The sequence below is a fragment of the Perissodus microlepis genome, chromosome 15, assembly GCF_051167445.1.
Source record: "Perissodus microlepis isolate ML-2025 ecotype Zambia chromosome 15, ASM5116744v1, whole genome shotgun sequence".
Lineage (NCBI taxonomy): Eukaryota > Metazoa > Chordata > Actinopteri > Cichliformes > Cichlidae > Perissodus > Perissodus microlepis.
The window spans coordinates 30,509,354-30,530,901 of record NC_140475.1 but is presented as its reverse complement, the minus strand read 5'-3'; the positions used below and the strand labels follow the sequence as shown (position 1 = coordinate 30,530,901).

At 40.2% G+C, this 21,548-nt stretch overlaps 1 protein-coding gene across 2 annotated transcripts in view; it reads left to right on the top strand.

Annotated features, from left to right (window-relative positions):
* The first annotated feature begins 8,774 nt into the window (after nt 1-8,774).
* ankrd6b (ankyrin repeat domain 6b) overlaps nt 8,775-21,548 on the top strand; it is a 65,335-nt gene continuing 52,561 nt past the window's right edge. For both annotated transcript variants that reach the window (XM_084952233.1, XM_084952232.1), the window contains exon 1: nt 8,775-8,939. The gene's annotated coding sequence lies outside the window, so the exon portion shown is untranslated. The remainder of the gene's footprint in view (nt 8,940-21,548) is intronic.

The following is a 21,548-nucleotide window of genomic DNA, read 5'->3' as shown; positions in this document are numbered from 1 at the left end:
AGTTCAGAGGTGGGCAAGAAAAGTAAATTTACTGTGACTGAATTTAAACTCCTGATATCAACTAACAAATCACTTTGCTTCATGACCTGAGGGGCAGGGCTATGGCTTCCCACACCTACTATTAGACAGTTACATGGAGAAACCTTTTGAATACAAGCGCGCTCACGCCCACAGTTGTGCACAGAGGTGTGCTCAGACACACACCATCTTCCTTGGCTGCTGTCTCTAAACATATCTTGAGTTTCGGTCTTGTGTGCTGCTCAGTAGCATATAATATTTATTATTTACTGTTAGTTATGCTTATCTAGGTCGTAGCTGTGGTCTCCCTACTGTGTTGTTCTCTTTTTACTTTTCTTTTAGCAATTTTTTTGTGTCTTTTCTCACTGTCCATCTTCCCCTCAGTTTTTCTTTCCCTCTCCTTTTCTTAAACTTCTCTTGTCTACGTCTTTCCCTCTCTTATCCCATGGTCATTTTCTGTTCCTATTGTAATAACTTAAAAGTTACATACAAACACACAAGATCAATCAAGTAGACCAGTAATAATCCACTTGGGAATATAAATCTGTTGGGCATTTTTATCAGTCTTCAGACAATAATTCTGATTGCTACAGTGACAAACAGGACAGGCAAAAAACAAAAAAACAAAACAAAAAAAAACAAAACAAAAAAACAACTAACGTATCACTTGTGAACTTCTGATCAAAAGGTGACGCTGATAGGGTGCCATTTTAGCTCGCTGGGATGAGCTGGCAACCCTATGCCACATGGCAGAGAGCTGCCAGTCTGGGTTCAAGTCCAACCAGAGGCCCTTTGCCACATGTCTTCCTCTTTCTCTTTCTCTCCCTCCGCTTTCCTGTCACTCTTCACTGCTCTGTCCAATAAAGCTGAAAAAGGCCAAAGATCAAATATTTTTTTTAAAAAGATGACACTGATATGTCAGCCTAGCCTATTATATACATGTCTAGTGCGTGCCACTACCAGAATGGTAAACAAAATGCTTTGCATATATACTTTTCTACTCTAACTTAACACTCAAAGTTTTGTGTACTAAAGAACACATTTAACTGATTTATTCTTCATAAGCACTTACCAAGCAATATCAGCATCAGTATCTTGTCCAAGGACACTTTTACATGTGGACTACAGGGCATCATAGAATGGACCGAACAGGTTTGATTTGTGAGACATGAAAAGTGGGATGGATGGATGCATAGTGTTGAAGGCAACTTGAGTTTGATTGCAGTGGCGCTGATCACAGAATCCACTTCGTAGGGACCAATGTAACGTGGAGCCAATTTGTGGGTCAAGGATTTCAAGGGAAAGTGCTTAGCAGTGAGCCATACCTTTTGCATATTTCTTATTTTAAGCTTCTCAATTCTGCTCCCAGATTTATCTACTCTGCTGGAGATGATGTTGTACCCAGGAAACTAGGTGAGTCTCAGTGGTGGGGAACAGAGGTGGCTGGTAGCCTAGAGATGCTTCGAATGGGGATAGACCTATGGCAGAAGAGGTAAGAGAGTTATGAGCATACTTGACCCAGGATAACCATGTGGACCAAGAGGAGGGATCTTTTGTAGTGATGCAGAGCAGGGTCTCAAGCTCGTTGTTGAGCCTTTCTGTCTTTTGTTTGTGGATGAAAGCCAGAACTCCAATATACCTAGGCTCCTAGAGTGGTGCAAAAATCCCTCCAGGCTCATGAGGTGAACTGGGGCCCCTGGTCTGATACGATTGCTACTTAGATTCCATCTAACCTGAAAACAGTTTAGCAGGCTTAGATGCAGTAGGCAGTTTCTGCAGGGTAACAAAATGAGTGGCTTTTGAGAATCTGTCAATGATGGATAGCATGACTGTCTTACCAGGGAAGGTGGGTAAACCAGTGACAAAGTCGAGAGAAATGTGTGACCAGAAAGAGACTGGAGCATGCCTGACACCTGTTGCGTGCTTCTTTTGTTTCTTGCATAGATCGTGCATGCTGCCACATAGTCGAGAAGGAAGCACCCCAACGTCACCCTGGGGTGGCAGGCGAAGCAGGCGGTGTGGATCACAGCAGAATATGCAGCAGCAGAAACATAGCGATGATTGGTGGGGAGGGTGGGGGCTGAGCCTGGGTCGGGTTTGTCTTGCAGCTCATTGGATGGTTTCTTCTATGTCCCAAGTTAATGAACCAACGGTGCGGGAAGAGGGCAGAATTAGTTGTGGCTTCTGCTGGCTGGCATTTTCTGAATACTGGAGAGAGAGGGCCTCAGGATTTTCATTTCAGGACGCTAGCAGATAAGAAATGTTTCAATTCAATCGTCCAAACAACAAAGACAAGCAAATTTGACAGGTATTTAACATTTTAGTCGTTCTGAGGTAAGTGAGATTTTTATGATCAGTCCAAATAATAAATGGATGCTCGGCCCCTTCCAGCCAATGCCGCCACTCCTCCAATGCCAGTTTTACCATAAGCAGCCGAGGAATCGTTGAAACATTTTCTGGGAGGTGTGTGTGGGCCACTCCATCACAGCCCTAATCTTGACTGGGTCAGTGTTCACCTGGCCTCTGGTGAGAATGTAGCCCAGAAAAGTGGCAGATGATGAATGGAATTCATATTTTTCAGCCATTACATAGACTCTATTTTCCAACAGGTGCTGCACTCTACAATCCTAACTTTTTTCAGAGACCTGCAAAAAGTTAATATATCATCAAGGTAAACAAAGATGAGTGCATTCAGAAAATCTCTCAAAACATCGTTTACCAGAGCCTGGAACACAGCAGGAGCTTGGAGTGTCCAAGAGGAGTGTTAAAAGTCTTCTTCCATTCATTCCCCTCGCAAATGATAAACATTACAGAGGTCGAGTTTAGTGAAAACAGTGGCTCCTTATAGGGCCTCAAAAGCAGAACTGATTAGCAGCAGGGGGTACTTATTCTTCCCAGTGAATTTATTTAGCCCACAATAGTCAGTGCAGGGTCTCAGTGTCTCATCCTTCTTATCCACAAAGAAAAAACTGGCACCTACCAGAGTGGAAGATGGACAGATGAGCCTAACAGGCTCCTGACCCTCTCTGGCTGCTACAGGTTGTATAGCTGGCTGGAGAGGAGTGGTGTGCTGGGTAGGAGGTCTATGGTGCAGTCATAAGGTTTATAAGGTGGCAGGGAGAAAGCTTTATCTGTACTGAAAACCTATAAATCATGATATTCAGAGGGTACAGAAGTTCAATTGGGGGCAGGTGTAGGGACTGAGATGGAGCTGGTGGAACCTGATCTAAACTCCAACTGTTAATTTTATTGTCAGTCCAGTCAATGTGCGGGTTATGTTTTACTAACCAAAGAAAACTGGGGTGTAAGGAGAAGTGAATGTGAAAAAACAAGCGGTTTCCCAGTGGTTGCTGGAGGCAACTAGGCAGACGGGCTATGTCTGATGCGTAGTGGTGGCGAAGATAGCGGAGTTTCCCTTGTGTCACTCCTTTGCTGCATATTTTTTGCACAGACACCTGGACAACTCTGTCCTACAGAGGCTGGGCATCAGCACTGTCCTGGATCGGTTAGTGGCACCGCCACTGCTCCTGCTGATCCCCCAGCTTCATCTCAAGCTCACCTGCTACTTTGGCCCCCACCTTTAACCCTCCTGTTATGTTGCGGGTCAGATTGACTCAGAACAGAAGAGATGTCACATGTCATCTGCATCACTACAGAAAATGAAAAAAAAAAAAATCAAAATTATAAAAGAAAATTGTAAAACAATCAATGCCAGTGTTTCTGACACTTTTGGATGAGTAAATTTGCCCCGGGTCAAATTAACCCAGGAGCATAATTGGTGTTCCTGGAAACCAACATAACAGGAGGGTTAACCCTTATAAGTGCAACTTAAAGTTTTAGTTTGTAAAATCTCACCACTAGGTGTCAGTAGATTTCAAATTGCAGTCAACTGAGTTCTGTTTTTCTATCCCTCCGATTTCTAGTGCATTATAATAGGTACAGTGGCTGCTGTAGGACAAACAACTGGCCACAGTTCATCTGTAGTGAGGAGGCTATAAAATTTTGTTACAGTCTAACACAAGTTAATGAAACAGCGAACTTCACTTTTTTCGGATAATAGCAATACTGAGGTGAGTTGCTGAGCATATCCTGAACTTTTCTGTCAATATGCACTGTTGCTTTTGCCACAGTGAGTTGCTGTTAGCCTCTGTTACCCACCATTAGTGAAACTTGCTTGAAAATTTAATCAAACTGTTCATAAGATCTTTCAAATGTTTATGCAGTTTTTTGGACACTGGCATAATATTAGCTTATAACTAGCTGTTTTTATTGTTTAGCTGGTTTGTTGTCAGCTATAAAGCAATGGAAGGGTCACATGTCTATTGTAATTATAATGGGTAATTATAATTGCAATGATAACAAGAATAAATAGGAATGTTTATGCACATTTTTAGTTTAGGACATGAAGCTTGTGGTGAGTATGAAAAGGATGAGGTTTAATCTAGACGCCAGTTGTGTTTCTCTCTTTTGGATTTTCACTCTTTTGGTGAAGGGGATCCCTTCTCAGATCACAAAACATAGTGATGATCCTGCATATCTTTAGTCTGAAAGTCTAGACCAGGGTGTAAAGCTCATTTTACAAATTGGGCCACACAGCCCACTTTGATCTTAAGTGGGCTGCACCAGTGAAAAATTATGTTTGTTTGTTTGTTTGTTTTTTATGAGAGTTTTTGGTTTGTTAAGTATCTGAGGCTGAGACCACATTGTTGGGCTTCATTTCTGTAACAGCAATTTGAAGATTAGCTAGAAAATAACAATGATCTAATGTTGTTCATGACACTAGTGTCATCTCCCTTAGGTAATGTAAATGTAATATGCCAATATTAAATTTATTACATTAATAAATGAAATGTATTCAATTAAAAACTTACAGCAGTGAAATTTAACTTAGTTTCAAATACTGAGCTTCAGTAAAGATTCAAGTTGTATTTATTTATATTTCCTATCACTTTATATCTTCATCTCAAAGACAAGTATCTTTTACAGTGTATATATAGATGTATTGTATATAAGAGACAAATACTGTTCTTTAATTTTTGAAAGCTTATTTATATGGCCCCTCATTTAGGAATAAGATCCTCGATTTGTTTTGACTGGTCCCTCTGTTTGGAGCTACCTGATTCTGCTTCATCTTCACTGGCTATGCTGGTATTCTCTGTGCCCCGATGAAAAATATTGCCATAAACAGTGTATTTAGCAACACCACAAAACAGACGATAGCATATAATAGAATATAGCATATTATAATAGCATATAAATCATAGATGTTTTCATTTCGTCATCCAATATATTTCGTCATATGGCACAGCCCTATCTCCTGCCTTAGTGAATGCTTCTCTGCCATTACTAAATGGATGCATTTCAATTTCCTTCATCTCAATCTTGGTAAAAGTGAGTTTCTTAAGACAGTTTTTTAAGGAGGTCAGCCAGTGCATCGATCTCTCATAAGCAATATCAAATTCTGTCTAAACCCACCCAGTCTTGTTTACTTCATCTAGAAAATATTGCAATAACTGCCATTTAGATGTTGAATTCCCAGCAGTAACTTAGTCTGACGTTTCTGTAGTTATTGATTACGAGATTCTTGATTTTTCTGAGTACATAACAACATTCTAGAGCTGTCTTAGCAAGCTTGTGGGGAATCAAGTCTTATCTATTGGCCAAACAACCCAAAGTACCACAAGATCTGCTTTCCCTTTGCAACCTTTCCTGGTGAGCCTGGTGACAACTCTGGTATGTTCAAACCACCTGAAATGTCTCCTTTGTGTATGAAACATCAGTGTAGGCATTTTTCAGAAGGAATATCATTTGATGGGTCAGGTGAAACTTCAAGCGAGGAGATGGTTTTAAACTGTTCCAGCCTGCTTCAGTTTTCCTCCTTAGGAATCTAGATCCCCTACATGTAGTAAGTAAGTAAGTAAATTAAAATTTTATTTGTACAGCACCTTTCAAGATGAAAATCACAAAATGCTTCGCAGAGATGCTAAAACATAAAAACAAAAATCAACCAAGAGTCTAGAGAAATGATTCAATGCAGAGAGGTCTAAAGTAGCGTAATGTAATGTAGCGTATACACTGGCACTTCTTACTTAAAAATCTGCCTCAGTTTAGTGAGTGGTGGCTTCTTTTCTGGGCTACTCTGCCTGGAGCCAAAGGGTACAGCACTGGGTACTGTGGACTGTCTCTGGGGTGGGCTCCTCCCGCATCTTACCAAAACCTGTGCTCAACTGTGTACCATTGATTTCTTCTTGGTCGGGCACATATAACTTAAAGAATCCTTTCAATATCAATTTTTAAACAAAGTATAGCCAACTAAAATATGTTTCTGTTCAAAGACGTAGTCTGGTTGTTAATAAACCCTGCTTCCGTGTCCAAACTATAATGTGTTCATTAAGGCTGTGGTCTTTTTAACATCTCTTAATGCTTTGTATCTCATTCCATTTATTCTGAACAATCTCCAATAAATAGTCTGTGGTCGCCGTTGGCTTCTCTGGGTTTTTATTATCGCTCATCATCTGCAGCACATTTTAAAGCTCAGTTTTTAAAAACTTATGATGTAACTACAGGCCATTGGCTCACGGTTTGCCAGACACCAAATATTTAAACAGGTCAAAAAAGAATCACTCTGAGGCTTTGAAAGATTTGAATGGGTACATGAATCTGAGGATCAGGAAGCTTTCATAGTGAGTAATCCAAACCATGCAGTTACTATTACTGACTAATGATTAATGATCTCTGGACCCAGTGGAGGTGGTGAATGACATGAAAACGGTGGCTAAGCTGTCATCCCTATTGGACAACATCTCCCACCCCATGCAGGAACAAACAAAGCATTTTATCCTATTTTGTATAGTACGTTATTCTATATTATCTTATTCTATTGTGTTTTTCTTATTTTTTACTGCTCTTAACTTGTACTTTCTGCTGTGGCCAAAACATTTCACACATGTGGGACTAATAAAGGTTTATCTTAAGGTTTATATACCAGTTAGCCTAACTTGAGTGATGTCGCTGCTGTTTAGTTTTCTGTCTTCATTCATTTCCAAAGTGATGGCAGAGCTTTAATTTTTCAGAAATCCCTGTCAGAACATGGTATATCATCTTAAGATGGAAATTAGCGAGTTAACTCCCTGTTAACGTATTACTCAGTTAAACTTCATAAATCTTGTTTTTCATAGATGCCTGGATATTAAAATTTTATTGTTACACCTGATAAAGAAGTCACACTGATTTTATTAAAGATGAAAGACAGTTAGACAGTTTTTAACTCTCAGTGATGCTGCAGGGTTGTTTGAGTTTGAGAAATGAGGAGCAGACACATTTTTGACATAAAAGAACTCACCTACTTCTTTAGATATTAGTCGCACTGGTTTAAGTGTCAGGAGTGTGGGAATGAGGAAACGGGAGTGGGATGCTAAGCCTGAGTTTGTTCTGTTTGGCTCGGCATCAGGTCATCAGATAAATGAAGTGAATCTTCTATATAGAAGAGTCTGCCTGCACCAAATGTTAGCTACAATAACACAAACACATTATGAGAATGAAGTAATCCAAAGTCAAGCAGTTTCTTTCTTATAGATTTTGCTATGAATTGAATTCCTACCTGTCTGTCTTTTCTTTTTTTAAAACCGAGTCTTCCCCTATAATGGAGCCCCTTTGGTATTTGGACCAAACCAAATCATGAAATAAAGAGGGGGAGGCAAGGTCAAAGGCTGACTGTATTTTATTCTGTTGCAAAAAAAAAAAAAAAAAATCCAACTAATGCTAGGAAACAAGCACGTTTACAATTATGGTCATAATTAATTAATTAATAATTGTCTTAAATAACAATAAATAAATAAATAAGAGTGTTCAACTGCTTTCTAGGGACTCTGACAGTAATGGGCCCAAAGAATCACTTGTCTCCCCCTTATGCCAACCCTGCCTCTTCTGGCTCACCTGTGGGTATAGTTTTGATGTCGAATCTGTAGCTTGCATTCTTCCTCTTGGAAGAAGCACACTGAGATGTTAGATCTCCCTGCCCCTATTGGCTGCCCCTCTTTCCAAGCTTTCAATTGTCTCGCCAGTCTTTACCACTGTGTCTTTGGTTGGCACCCCAGTCTATTACTGCATATCACCTGCTAAGCCAACAGTACTACTGCTGGGATATTTCTAATTATAATTCGAGCTATTTGTATTTATTAGACCTATTTGTTATATTTTGTAACTTTGTAGTATATTGTATTATTTAATTTAATGTATCTAATTACTGTTCTTGTCTTGGAGCAACTGTGACCATATAATTTCCTCTGGAATTAATAAAGGATTATCATGATGATTTTGATACGTCAAAGATAGATCTTAAGACATATCCTTGATTGCTGGTAAATTACGATTTAAGTGTACTGCTGTCAATGTCATATTTTTTAGAATAATTATGAACTTCAATTAAACAAGTTTAAATGTTCAATAACTACAATATTTACAAGAATACTGTAAAACAAATTAATTGAATTAATATGTGCTATATTATCATTCTCGTGTTTTCCTCTTCAGACACAGGTGATAGAATGGAAGATAACAATGAAATGGTTGAACACTGAAATCAGTTTAAGTTAAACAGTTTCTTGATTCTGCCTGTAAAGCCAACGCGTGTTTCAACTGTCTAAATATTGGTACTCCCGTTGGAGAAACTCGGGTCAAAAATATGAGATAATGTCGGAAAGAACTGATTCTATCAGAGGAATCAAAGTGTGCGGTTTAGCAGCACTCATGGTCTGTGTGTGAACTGCAGACAGAGAGGGAGGGGGTTGCAAAAGCGGTGCGCAGTTACGGTAGTAGCTAAAGACTGTTTTCACTCAATTTCCCAATCCACAAGATTGTGAGACTAGCAAACAGTGAAACTCAATCTAAATCCAAGTTCCGTGTGGACGTTTCTCTCCGAGGTGAGTTTCTTTGTTTACTCTCTTTATTTTGGGTGGTTTTATCTGAATGTCTGGCTTGTAAACACGGTGTATACACTCCGTACATTGGATGAATCTTCCGTGTGGACTGACTTGAATTACGGCAGCAGCAGGGACGTAATTCTGTTTACTTCGAAAACATAAATGCTAGTATGTTAATTATTTTAGCTAGTCCTATCGCCCTCAATTACTTTCATCATGTTAACTTACTGAATATTTCCATGGATAGACAGCTGAGTTCAACATTCTGTGTTCTTTCTTTTTTTGTATCCTTTCAACTTCTCGGCTGTAATAGACGGATAGCTGCTCTATTTAGGTCGAACTACAAAAACTGGAACAACAAAGTTTATAGTGGCTTTGTTTTACTTAAAAATATCAGGATATGTCGTTTACGTTGGGCCTCTCTGGTATAAATTATTCTGAAAAGTAGTGTGTGTCAGATAGGTTTGTTTTTTGTCAAATTTTACATTTCTAGCTTGAAATACCCTGGTACATGTAAGAAAGCTGTTGTAACTTATGCTGTTTATTGTTCAACAAGATCAAGATATTCCCTTGGTGTGCACAATTATAGTGTTTACAAAATAAGTTTGATGTGAATGTAAAGGGTATATGAAAATAGAATAACTGCAGTAGTTAAATATTATTCAGGATCCACACTGCAACGTTCCCATGCTGGTGCAAGTTCAGCTACACCTGATGAGTAAAAGAACTACTTTGAAATAAATTAGGCTAAGATAAGCAAAGAGGGAATTTAAGGGTATTTAATATGGGATATGAGCTAATTAGGAAACGCTTATCAGTGATATTTTAAAATGATAGCTTAGTACAATTTAGTAAGCTGGATCCAGAAGACAGAAAAAATAAATCTTGTGAACTAGCTTTGATGAATTACAATGTGATTTGTCATAAAGCTTCATTGTTTATTAATGCTAATTTCCCATCTAGACTCCTCCAGGGCTGCCCTTTGTCTTGTAAAACTGATTTCCCCCCCTCTTTGTCAGTAATTTCATTCATGTTAACATGTGTAAACTGACTTAAATTTTGGGAAAAGGATTAGAATATGATGGTAACTGAAATTCTACTTTGTGCTGTATATATGTATGTAGATTAGATGGTAGATGGACTGATTTTTATATAGCGCTTTTCTACTCCCTATATACAACATGCCACATTACCCATTCACACAAGCACTGTCTTCTATGCTTTTAAGTGCTTACTGACTACCATTCACGCACTTTCATACTCCAATGGATGCATTGGAGAGCAACTTGGGATTACTATCTTGCCCAAGGGTAATTGGCATATTTGGGATAAGCCAGAGTATTTTCTGAGAAACTGTTAGTGGATTTAAAAATGACATTTACCTGTTCAAAACTAATTATTCAAGATAAACATAGGCAAATCAGAAGTGGCATTAGGGCTGTTCGATATAACGATATATATCGGATGACGATATAAAAACATCTATCGTTTCATTTTATGCTATCGTTTGTTTCGTGGTGTCGCAAAATAAACTGTTTACGGCAATATTTTTTCATCGTTTTGATGGTCACTGTAGTGGCTATATTAATTTCTTAAAGTTCTCTCTTTCTCTTATATTTAATATAACCACACTACAGACGGACAAGCGCCTGTTTTTATGCGTTGTGGTTAGCAACAACGACGGTAACACCATCGCGTGTCCGCTTGTTTATGTTCCACATAAACCTTTCACAGTAAAGCTCAAGATCCTGTTGAGACTTTTCAAAATAAACTGAATCACGTGAAAGAGCAGATTATTTACGGATGAGAAGTAAAAAAGAGCCGCCAGGTGCTAAAAAATAAACCTTAGACTCAAACGTTAGAACAGGCTTTTCCCCGCAGCACGCCGTGTAATAAATACTCACAAAGAAAACGGCGGCTGTTACAACTTATGTCTAAAAATGTATCGTTTCATGCATCGGTTAAAACACTCGATTCCAGTTACATGACGCGCAGCTGGAAACACTTCACGCAAGTCGAGCTGCCCGAGATTCACAGAATTTATAGAAAATGTAACATTTTTGTGATTTTTATCGTTATCGGGACGATAGAATTCTTATATCGGGATATGAGATTTTGGTCATATCGCACAGCCCTACCCAGTACTGCTGTAAAGTAGTCCTATTTACTATTTACCTTGGCAGATAAGATAAACCTTTATTAGTCCCACAAGTGGGAAATTTGTGGTCACAGCAGAAAGTACAAGTTAAGTGCAGTAAAGATTAAGAAACAAAACAATTGAATAGAATAAGATAAAAAAAAAGTAGAAAATCTATAGAAAATAGAACAAAATACTATATACAATAGAATAAAATACTATATAAACAAGTAAAATACTTTGTTATATTGGGAAGATTGCACTTGGTACTATTGCACATAGGAAGACAGAGCGAAAAGTTACCATTGTGTATGGGATATGTGTGTCTGCACGTGTGTGGTCATCTGCAGAGACCATGTTGTAGATTTACTGTCAAGGTTAGTGTTATGGCAGGCAGGATGTGAACCCAAATGCAGGACTCAACACACACGGGGATAACTCAAAGAGGCAGCTTTATTTGACAAGGCATGGAAACATGAGGGAAAAACAGAGTCCACAACAGTGAAAAAACAGTTCCTGAACTGTCCTGCGACGAGACAGTTCAGGAGGCCGACTGCGTTGAAGGCGGTAGCTCCAAAGCAGGTCTGGTGGCCGATTGCGTAGGAATCAGCGGTGGTGCAGAAGGGACCCTCCAGGACCCCAACAGGGAAGAAAATGGGAGTGGAAATCTTCAGGTGACCTGGAAGGGGGCCGGTGTTGGTGTGATTAGGTGGTTGGATGTGGACATGCAGGCAGTGCAGGACATAGATGGGCAGGCGTGTTGACCTCTGGCAGAGATGGAGCTGAACCTGGTGGCAGAGCAGAAGCCGAAGGCAGCTGAGCAGGTGGAGGTGTCAGCAGCAGGCGGTTGAGCGGACTCTCCAGAGCCCCCAGCAGAAACAGGCGGGGGTGTGGAAGCCACAGATGGCTGGATTGACTCTCCAGAGCCCTCAGCAGAAACAGGTGATGACTAGGCAGACTCTCCAGAGCCCCCAGCAGAGACAGGTACGGAACCCGACAGTGTGGAAACCTCTGGCCAAGCAGAACCAGGACCAGACGGTGTGGAAACGTCTGGCTGAGGCGGAGCTGGCTGGAGCTGCATAGGGCACGCAGCCGTCTCAGAATGCAGCAGCTTGGGCTGTGCAATGCATTCAGTCTGCTCAGGGCACTTGTCAGACAGAGACAGCAACGTGAAGTCTATAGCGGGCCAAATGAGCACTCACCTGATGCAGGAAGTTGGGTCAGCTTGCCGAAGCTCCCAGCAGAGGCTGCTGCAGATGACAGAGGAGGCCGGTGAAGACAGAGAGCTGGAGATTGACTCCTCATCCTCTGACCACATCGCTGCTAGGATGCTCAGGTTGGAACGTGGAGGGCAAGAGATTCTGCGTCAGCGGTGTGGAAACACCTACCCGCTGCCACTGCCGCAGTGAAGTGCAGGAATTTGCCTGCTATTGCTGTGGGGTCGCGGAGAGCACTGTCCGCTGCTGCTGCGGCGGCGTGGAATGAGGGGAGCGGATGAGATTGGCAAGCTCCTGGGCTTGAAGCGCCTCATTTGTCTGGCCCAGATCGCGGACAAACTCCAAAATCCCAGAGAGCTGGTGCAAGTGAGGCCCGAGGATCGCCTCAAAGGCATTAAGTCCAACAGATACTGCCCTTGCGTCCAAGACATGGGAAACTCACCTCACCGGGCTCTGAATCCGGAAAAGGTACCTCTTTCGGGCTGAGTCCGCTGGGTCCATGTCTTGGTTGTGTCATTCTGTCAAGGTTAGTGCTGTGGTAGGCAGGATGTGGACCCAAATGCAGGACTCAACACACACAGGAATAACTCAAAGAGGCAGCAATATAAAACACAAAACATAACCTAAACAGAAAACTAAAACTAGGGAGCTATAAAAACAATAAAAAGAAACCAGGAGCCGTGAGTTAACTAGAACCACTCAGGGAAACGAGGAAAACAGGGAGAGACACACAGCAACATGATGGCAACAAGGGCAGAGGAAAACACAGGGCTTAAATACACAAGGGAGTAATGACGGAATGAGACACAGGAGAAGAGCACAGCTGGAAGTGGTCCCACATAACGAACGGGTAGGAAGAAAAACTGAAAAAACTGAAATAGGACCCAAGACTGTAAAAGTAAAACAAGAAACAAGAGACATTCACAAAGACACAGACTAGACACTAAGACATGGAGACGTGACTGACGAAAATAGAGACTGGGGTGACTAGACATGAAACCTAGAGCATGGGAAGGCGTAGAAACAGAAACCTAAAGACTATGTCATGGCCCTGTGTCTGTGTCACAGTGTTTTGCGTATTATTATTGTAATTTGTTATTTCTAGTGTTTAATATAAACTTCAATGGTTCAGTGCCTCTGAGTTTTGTCTATGGATTTCCTATTTTACTTTGAAGGTCTGTGTCTTATGTTGATGTTTCTAGTTTTGCGTCTACCTGGTCCCGTCAGTAAATTTGCATTAGCTGTGTTCCCCTTTTGGTCCTTGTTCCCCGTGTGTTTGCCTCTGTATTTATAGTGTGTGTCCTTCAGCGCTCGTTGTCGTGTCGTACCACTGTTCCTGCCTGTGTGTTCCGTTCATGTGCCATTTTGAGTTTTGCATTTCGCCAGCAATAAACCTGTGGTTCTTTTGAGTTCACTTCTGCCTCCACGAGTCCTGCACTTGGGTCCTTTTTCCTGCCTGCCTACACACAGACCATGGCAAATATGAAACACACAAGGAGAACAGTAAGGAGAACCAAATCTATGAATAATACTAAATCAAAGAATGTTAATTATTCAAAAAACAAACCCAGTACGGTGACATTTACAGTGTTTTAGTGTGGCACTTTAATTAATTTGGGGGTACAGGACATTTTGAACAATAGTGAATGATCACATCTTTTAAACTTCATATCCCAAGTTTGCATTGCAGCATTTCTATTTTAAATATTCTCCAAACCCAAGTTAGCTAAAAGATTGTTTTGGCCAGTTTTGTGTTATAGAGCAACTTTTTCAACAGTCTGTCGGATTTGTTTCAATGTTAGTGATGGAGAAGACTTCTTTGCTTGTACCGAGTTAGTTTGATTGAGAGAGATGAGTCTGCAGCTTGATCGGAAACTATTCTGATGATGAATGAATTTACTGCAGTCTTTTGCTTAGTCTTACTTAAACCTTTATTGTCAGCTTCAAGAATGAATTCTTTGGCATGGGCCATTGCTCTGTCTCATATTACATCTGCTGTTTTAAAGTTCTCAGTGAATACTATTAAGGGAATTGGGCCAATATGCATGAATGGTTTCATCTTTCATTCCTGCCTGTGGCTATTTAGCTGTACAATTCCTCCATCTAAAGCACAAGTACACACTGCAATAGTTGCAGAGCCGTAATATCTGCATATCGTCTACAGAGAAAATAACAAAGTCAATATGATAGATTTTTATAATTGTAATTATATATTATTCGTATTCATTAATACTATTTTGTAATATTTTGTTACTTTATTATTTATAGAATTATTTTATTTAATTTAGTTTAGTTAGTTACTGTTCTTACTGTCTTCAAGCAACTTTGACCACATCATTTTCTCTGATAATAAAGTATTCAGATTCTGATTGTGATATAGGGCGCTTTGGAAAATAGGGCACAGGGTTAGAGTACAGAAAGATTAAAGCTTGTGTATTGGATCAGAGGTGTGGGAGGGAAGGGGGTTGCTGAGGGTGGAGATATGTTGTTGCACTGTGCCACAGCCAACATGGCACTTTTCCAGCTGGATTGGAGTCAAACAGAGAAGGAGATCATCAGGATCCTGTCTATCTGTTTATGCATATTAAATTATATTTCCAGTTTACTAGAGAGGTGGTCATACAGACACTTTTTTTTAAATGAATTTGAATTAGGTGGACTTGTGTTGAAAGTTTGGTGGGAGAAAAAGCGTAATCATGTAGTGAATCATTGTCCTTTAGGAGGGTCGTTGATACTCGATTAATCCAACCCGATATCACAGCACAGGGTGTAATAGACAATCTGGTCCACCATGTCCATTTCATGCTTTATCTCTCCAAAGTGTGAAATGGACACACATCCAGAAGTTGCAGTATTAGCAAGGGGAGATAATATATTTAAAGCCAAGACATTGCAAGAAAGGTATGAAGTACATTCCAGGGCCCTTAATCAACAAACAATTAAGCTAGGTGGCTAATATGTATATGCATGTGAATGTGTTAGTAACGTCTGCTTATTTTCACGTTGGCTTCTGCATGTGTGTCCATTTCAAGCTTTCTCTCTTCTCTTACACATTTTGCTGTTATACTGGACTAATTAACGATGTGTGTCATCACATTAGTCAAGCTGTAAAAAATAGATTGGGTAATTACCACCAGAGTATTCCATCAGTGAAATCATCATATCATTGTCCTGTGGCCTATTGAGGTCACCTGATGCAAAATGGGAGTGGGGATTGAGGCACCTGGGAAACAAACTCAAGACTACATTGTAGCATTGCATTGTAGGTGGCTCACAGTTGATGTCATAACCCACTCCCCCTGTTCAATTATGGTTATTTATATTGGACATAGATGGCCTCTTTTACGCTTCTCTGTCCAAAATGTGAATTTTGGCATCCTTTTGTCCTGTTGAGGTTGCAGCACTGCACAGGCATTAAATGATCTTCTCTCATTAGAACATGATCTTTTAACCAAATTTATTTCTATGCACTATGGGACAGTGTTTGATATTCTCTGTTGTTATGTTTGGATTCTTACAGTCTTACACTAAGGTCAGGCTCTGCACGGTGCATGCACTGTATATAAAAAAAAGCGTGAATACAAAATAAAAGGATAAATAGGATAAATAATATAACAAAGGATAAATAATATAACAAAGAAATCAAATGTAAGAATTGTGTTTCAAAGTCAAAGTCAGAGTAAACTTTATTGTCATATCCGCTATATACAGTACAGTATATAGAGAGACAAGACGACGAGGCTCCAGTTACATTCTGTGCAAAAGACAAACAAGAAATATAAGAAGAGTAAGAAATAAATATACACTTTAAGACTAAGGTAAAAGGATCAATAACAATTTAAATTTACAATTTGCAGTTTGAATGGTTTAAAGAGACCTTGAAGTGATTTAAAGTGACCAGTGTGGCAGCTTGTAAACATGAGCAGAATTCCTGAGAGTAAGGATTGTCCATAGAGCAGCATCTGCATTACAAAGGCAGTGGTATGTGGAGTGCAATAGAGGCAGTTAACGGTTTGTGTGGGTGTGTGTGGTGGTGGGGGGGAGTGGGAGAGCTGGTAGTGAGTTCAAGAGCTTGATGGCTTGTGGGAAAATGCTATCTTGAAGTCTGGAGGATTGGGTCCCGATGCTGCGATAGCGTCTGTCAGATTGAAGGAGAGAAAAGAGTCCATGTGAAGGGTGTGAGGGGTCAAGAACGATGCAGGAGGCCTCACTGATGCAGCTCTTGTGGAAGATGTCCTGTAGCAGAGGGAGAGATGTTCCGATGATCTTGGCAGCTGCTTTAACAATCCGTTGGAGCTGGCCGAGATCGCCGACTTTGCATTTACTGAACGACGCGGAGTTGCAGCTGGTCAGAACACTCTCTATGGTGTCCCTGTAGAGCATGGTGAGGATGAGAGGAAGAAGGTTGGCCCGCTTCAGGTGTCTCAGGAAGTGGAGGCGCTGCTGGGCCTTTTTGGTGATGGAGGTGGTGTTGGTGGTCCAGGTGAGGTCTTCTGAGATGTGAACTCCCAGGAACTTGATGCTGTTAACAGTCTCTACTGTGGAACTGTGGATGCTGAGTGGTGTGTGGGTGGAGCGAGTCGACAATCATCTCCCTGGTTTTGTTCACATTCAGTGACAGGTTGTTCTCGCTGCACCAGAACGCCAGCTGCTGAACCTTTGCACGTCGACTCATTGTTGCTGTTCACGAGTCCAACCACGGTTGTGTCGTCAGTGAACTTGATGATGTGGTTAGAACTGTGTAGGGCGGTGCAGTCGGTTTAACATAAATAACTGACATCTCATTGTCTCATTCCAACTTACCGATTTCAAGCAGTTATCTTTTTTCTTTTCTGTTGAAACAGGCTTTCTGTTGAATGTTTTTTTTTATTGATTAATAATTTTATCTTAAAGCTACTTGTTAATCTTACTGTGTTTTATTTAATCTTTTGTATTTTTCTATTTTGGTACCTAACATTCTTGTTTTTTTTATCTTTTGTGTATGGCACTTTGTGACTGCCTGTCTATGAAAAGCGCCTAATAAATAAACTTTACTTACCTACTTAGTTATCCATTTGCTGAATGATATCTATCTCTTGCTAACAACTTTTTTACGTGTATTCAGACATACAAAATACTACCGTGTCTTCACTCAAGCTCAACTTTTGACCAACTCTGCAGTGATGCATTTTGTTTACATGCCAGTTTAGGGTATTATTTTAACAATCTCAGAGATAACCTTCTTGGCACTGTGTCCTGTTGTTACACAACAGCTTTGATGACATGTTCTCATGTACAATCTTGAATACCGAAAGATGAATGTCCTTTAGACACCACACATTATTGCTATAACTATGGAAGCGAATACCCGATGTTCCATTGGGAGCTTTTTGTTTTCATATAGCCACATTTAAAGTATTTCCACGGCACAAAGTAGAATACAGCCAAGAGAAAAAAAGGAAAAACCTTCTTTTAGACATAAACTAGTATCTGTTTATCATACACTCGGGTTTTATGCATATGTGTACATTCTTACAATTGGTCAGTTTATTGTGCTCTTCTGTTTTCTTAGGTAATATAGTATAGAATATTGTATGCTATTTTCATTCTCATGCTTATGTTTTTATCTGCACTATTTATTTAAATAAATACTGTTACATCTGGCCTAACATTAACGATAGAAGGTTCTTATGCATGATTGCCCTCAGGATTAGCCAGCAGTGCATTAGGCCCTCGTTTCTGCATGAAAAAGCACAAATTTTCGGCAGCGACTAAGCTGATTATAATGCTTTATAATGCTTTCTCTTCGCGACTACATGTGGATGATACTTTTCAGATTGAAACAGACACTTGACAGCACATAGTTTCTGGTATTTTCCTCCAGGACATACTTGTTAAGGTTTATGTTTCTTCATAACTCTTGAAAAAAGCGTCTTTTTTAAAACTTAAACTATTTTTAACCCAAGCTGACTCATCTTTGCTTGACATTCTGGCACAAGCAAGCAAACAAGTAAATTCCTGTAACGTTAAAACAAGCAAATAAACAAGGGAAGCGCACAAAACAAACAAACCTTTGATAATTTGTCTTTAAGGAAAAACAAAACCTGAAGAACCTCTTCATTTTAGTAAGGGACGGGGTTACTGGACCGCCAACCTGGAGCCAGGCCTAGGGGAGGGCCTCAGGAGCAGGGCTGGTATATATGGAAATAAATCTTGAAAATGATTTGACAAAAATAAATTCAAATCAGTAGATATTGATATATATCACAATATAAATTAAATTATTATTTATGCCATGTTTAAAGGTTAATTTTGATTTTAAATAATATTTATTTTCTGTCATAAGTTGAACATGATAAATGTGCTGTAGTACATTATGTTACCATTTTTTCAATATAAACAAAAGTGACTTTTGGTGACTTTTGGTCCCTCGGCTGTCTGTTAAGGTGAAAAGTTTGGTAACGCTGTTGCTTGAGTATTTGTTAACATTTTCTTTTCTCATTTTGTGTTTTATCTCACTCACACACGTAAAATCATGGTGTGTAAGGCTTCAGTAGCTTAACCATTAGTAATGTGCTTCTGCTGGTCGATCCTCCTACACTGTGTACATCAACCTAGCCTGATATGGCTGTAGAGGGTCTGGGCTCCACCACTCTGGACCTGCCCTCTTTGACAGGTGGTGTACAGGGGTGCAAACTCAGCTCAGTGAATTCAAGCATAGTATCATTATAGGGTGCCACTTTTGCATCTTGCAAGTCCAGTTGTGACATTTCCTTGCCACTAAATATTCCCCAGTCATTTGTTAATGGTATTAAGTGTTGCTGCTCACAAAGCAGGATCAGCATATGCTGAGCCACATAGTGTGCACAGGTCTTCAACTTTGTCAAGAGATGACTGTTCTCAGAAGAGTTAAAATTGTTAAAGCTACAAAGTGTGGGTCAACATCATATTAAAACCTGTGGATTGAATGGGGTGCCACTCAAATTCATATGCGTATAGGCAGTGTTGGGGAGTAACGGAATACATGTACCGTATTTAAATATTGTATTGTATTTAAAATACAAAATATGAGTAACTGTATTCCGTTACAGTTACCGTTTAGAAAGGTGGTATTTAGAATACAGTTACTTTGTTGAAATAAATGGATTACACGGCGGTACTTTCCTGTTTCATATTGTGGCGGGTCAGGATTGTTTGGGTTTGTTTGACATCTCTGTTCTGTTGTTCCAGGTGGCAGCGTTACGGTTGCCATGGTTACAGGGTGATGCTCTCTCTCTCTCTCTGTGTTTCCTGGGTGAGAGAGCGCCTTTTTGTTGTTGTTGGTGTGCTAAGCTAATAGGCAGAATGCTACAGGTATAGCTCTAAAGAATGTAGCCTGATGGGCAGTGTAGTCCGTGCTGCAGGGAGAATGGACTGCCGTACCGTAATGTGTCTGTGAGCGAGGGAGGGAGAAAAAGGAAAAGTACGAGCTGTCACCGAGCAAAAACGGGAGCTGGAAGCATGTAAATATAATAATAACCACTGCAGCCAAAAAGAGTGCCTGACGAGCCCAGCTGTAAGTAAGCTATTAAGACTCGACTGTACACAGTGTTCGTGTTTTCCTCCAAAAACAATTGACCCTGTGCACGAGAAAATGCTAACTTCCTGGTTTGAGACCGGATGTGGGGTTGTACATTTCCGGTAGCTTTACTTTGCGGCCAATCTCTATTGCGAAGATATACTCCAAAATCATGTCCAAAACTCGAAAACGGAAAGATCGCGTTAAGTTACAAAGAGGAGAAGGTGGGAACACTCACCACTGTTGTGTCATAAAAAAATCTAATGATCAATTTTGACTTTTAAAGAGTTTAGATCGATCAGTTGTTTACATCACTCAACACAAGCAGAACTGCATTACTGCAGCAGAAGACACATCGTCCACATTCAGAAGCACATCTCTGTATAGTGACTGGTCTTATGATTTAAACAGGCAAATGTTCATCATTCAAAGTACAGGTGAAGAATAGTCAAACCAGATGTTTCCCCCATTATGTCGAGATCAGCTAGTCAAGTACACACCTACACAGCATGTTAACAAACCGTGAAAAAAGCCACACAAAAATGAATGATTGCTGGTAAGGGTTTCTATACATTAGTATTTACGAAGGGTATGTTGTGACTTACCTTAAAAATTACAGTGGTCCCTCGCTAATAACGCGGTTCACCTTTCACCTCGCTGTTTCGCAGATTTTTTAGTGCAAGTTTGCATGCTTATTTTTTTTACGTCACATTGTGTCCTGCGTCCGGATCGCTGCAGACAATCTCCTCCTTGACGTCTCTCCTGTACAGTACAGAATCGCTGCATCGATCGCTAGCAGTGTGACTCTGAAGTGCAGTACTGTATGTCCACGATGTCCACGAAACGTTTTGCACCGTCAAAAAATAAAATTGGCTACTTGATTTCACCTATCGCTGGTTATTTTTAGAACATAACACCAGCGATAAACGAGGGACAGCTGAGAAATATAACATTTGAATCCATTTTCTCTTTTGCTCTGAGGCGCGGGGAAAAAATATTGACAAGTCGATGAACATCATTTACAGATATATTGGGTAAATGCCCAAGACATCTATAGAAATGTAAATCGCCGCTTGATTCATTCATTTGCTTAACTTGTTTTGGACCGTAAACCGGGCGCGAATAGGACACCGGAAACAAAGCTCCCCACAGGAGTTTCCGCACCGGAAGTAGCATATGCTAACGTGCACATAGTCAATAAGTTCCGTTGGAGCAGCCTTTCAACGCCTCTCTCTGTCTCTCGCTAGCAAACTTGACCCAGACAACAAAGTAAAGCTAGTTTTCGGCTACGAGCCCAACAAGGAACCCGACGTATTAGCCAGAGGTCCCTTCACTACGGTTCGGAGCCGCAAACCTTCAGTAATAGTAATAAATCACATTCATGTAGTTGTAAACAGCATGATAATATATTAAGTAATCCAAAGTATTCAGAATACGTTACTTCCATTTAGTAACGTAACGGAATACGTTACAGAATACATACAAAATGTATTCTGTAATCTGTAATGGAATACATTTTAAAAGTAACCTTCCCAACACTGCGTATAGGGATATGACCAAAATCTCATATCCCGATATAAGAATTCTATCATCCTGATAACGATATAAATCACAAAAATGTAACATTTTCTGTAAATTCTGTGAATCTCGGGCAGCTCGACTTGCGGGAAGTGTTTCCAGCTGGGCATCGTGTACCTGGAGTCGAGTGTTTTAACCGA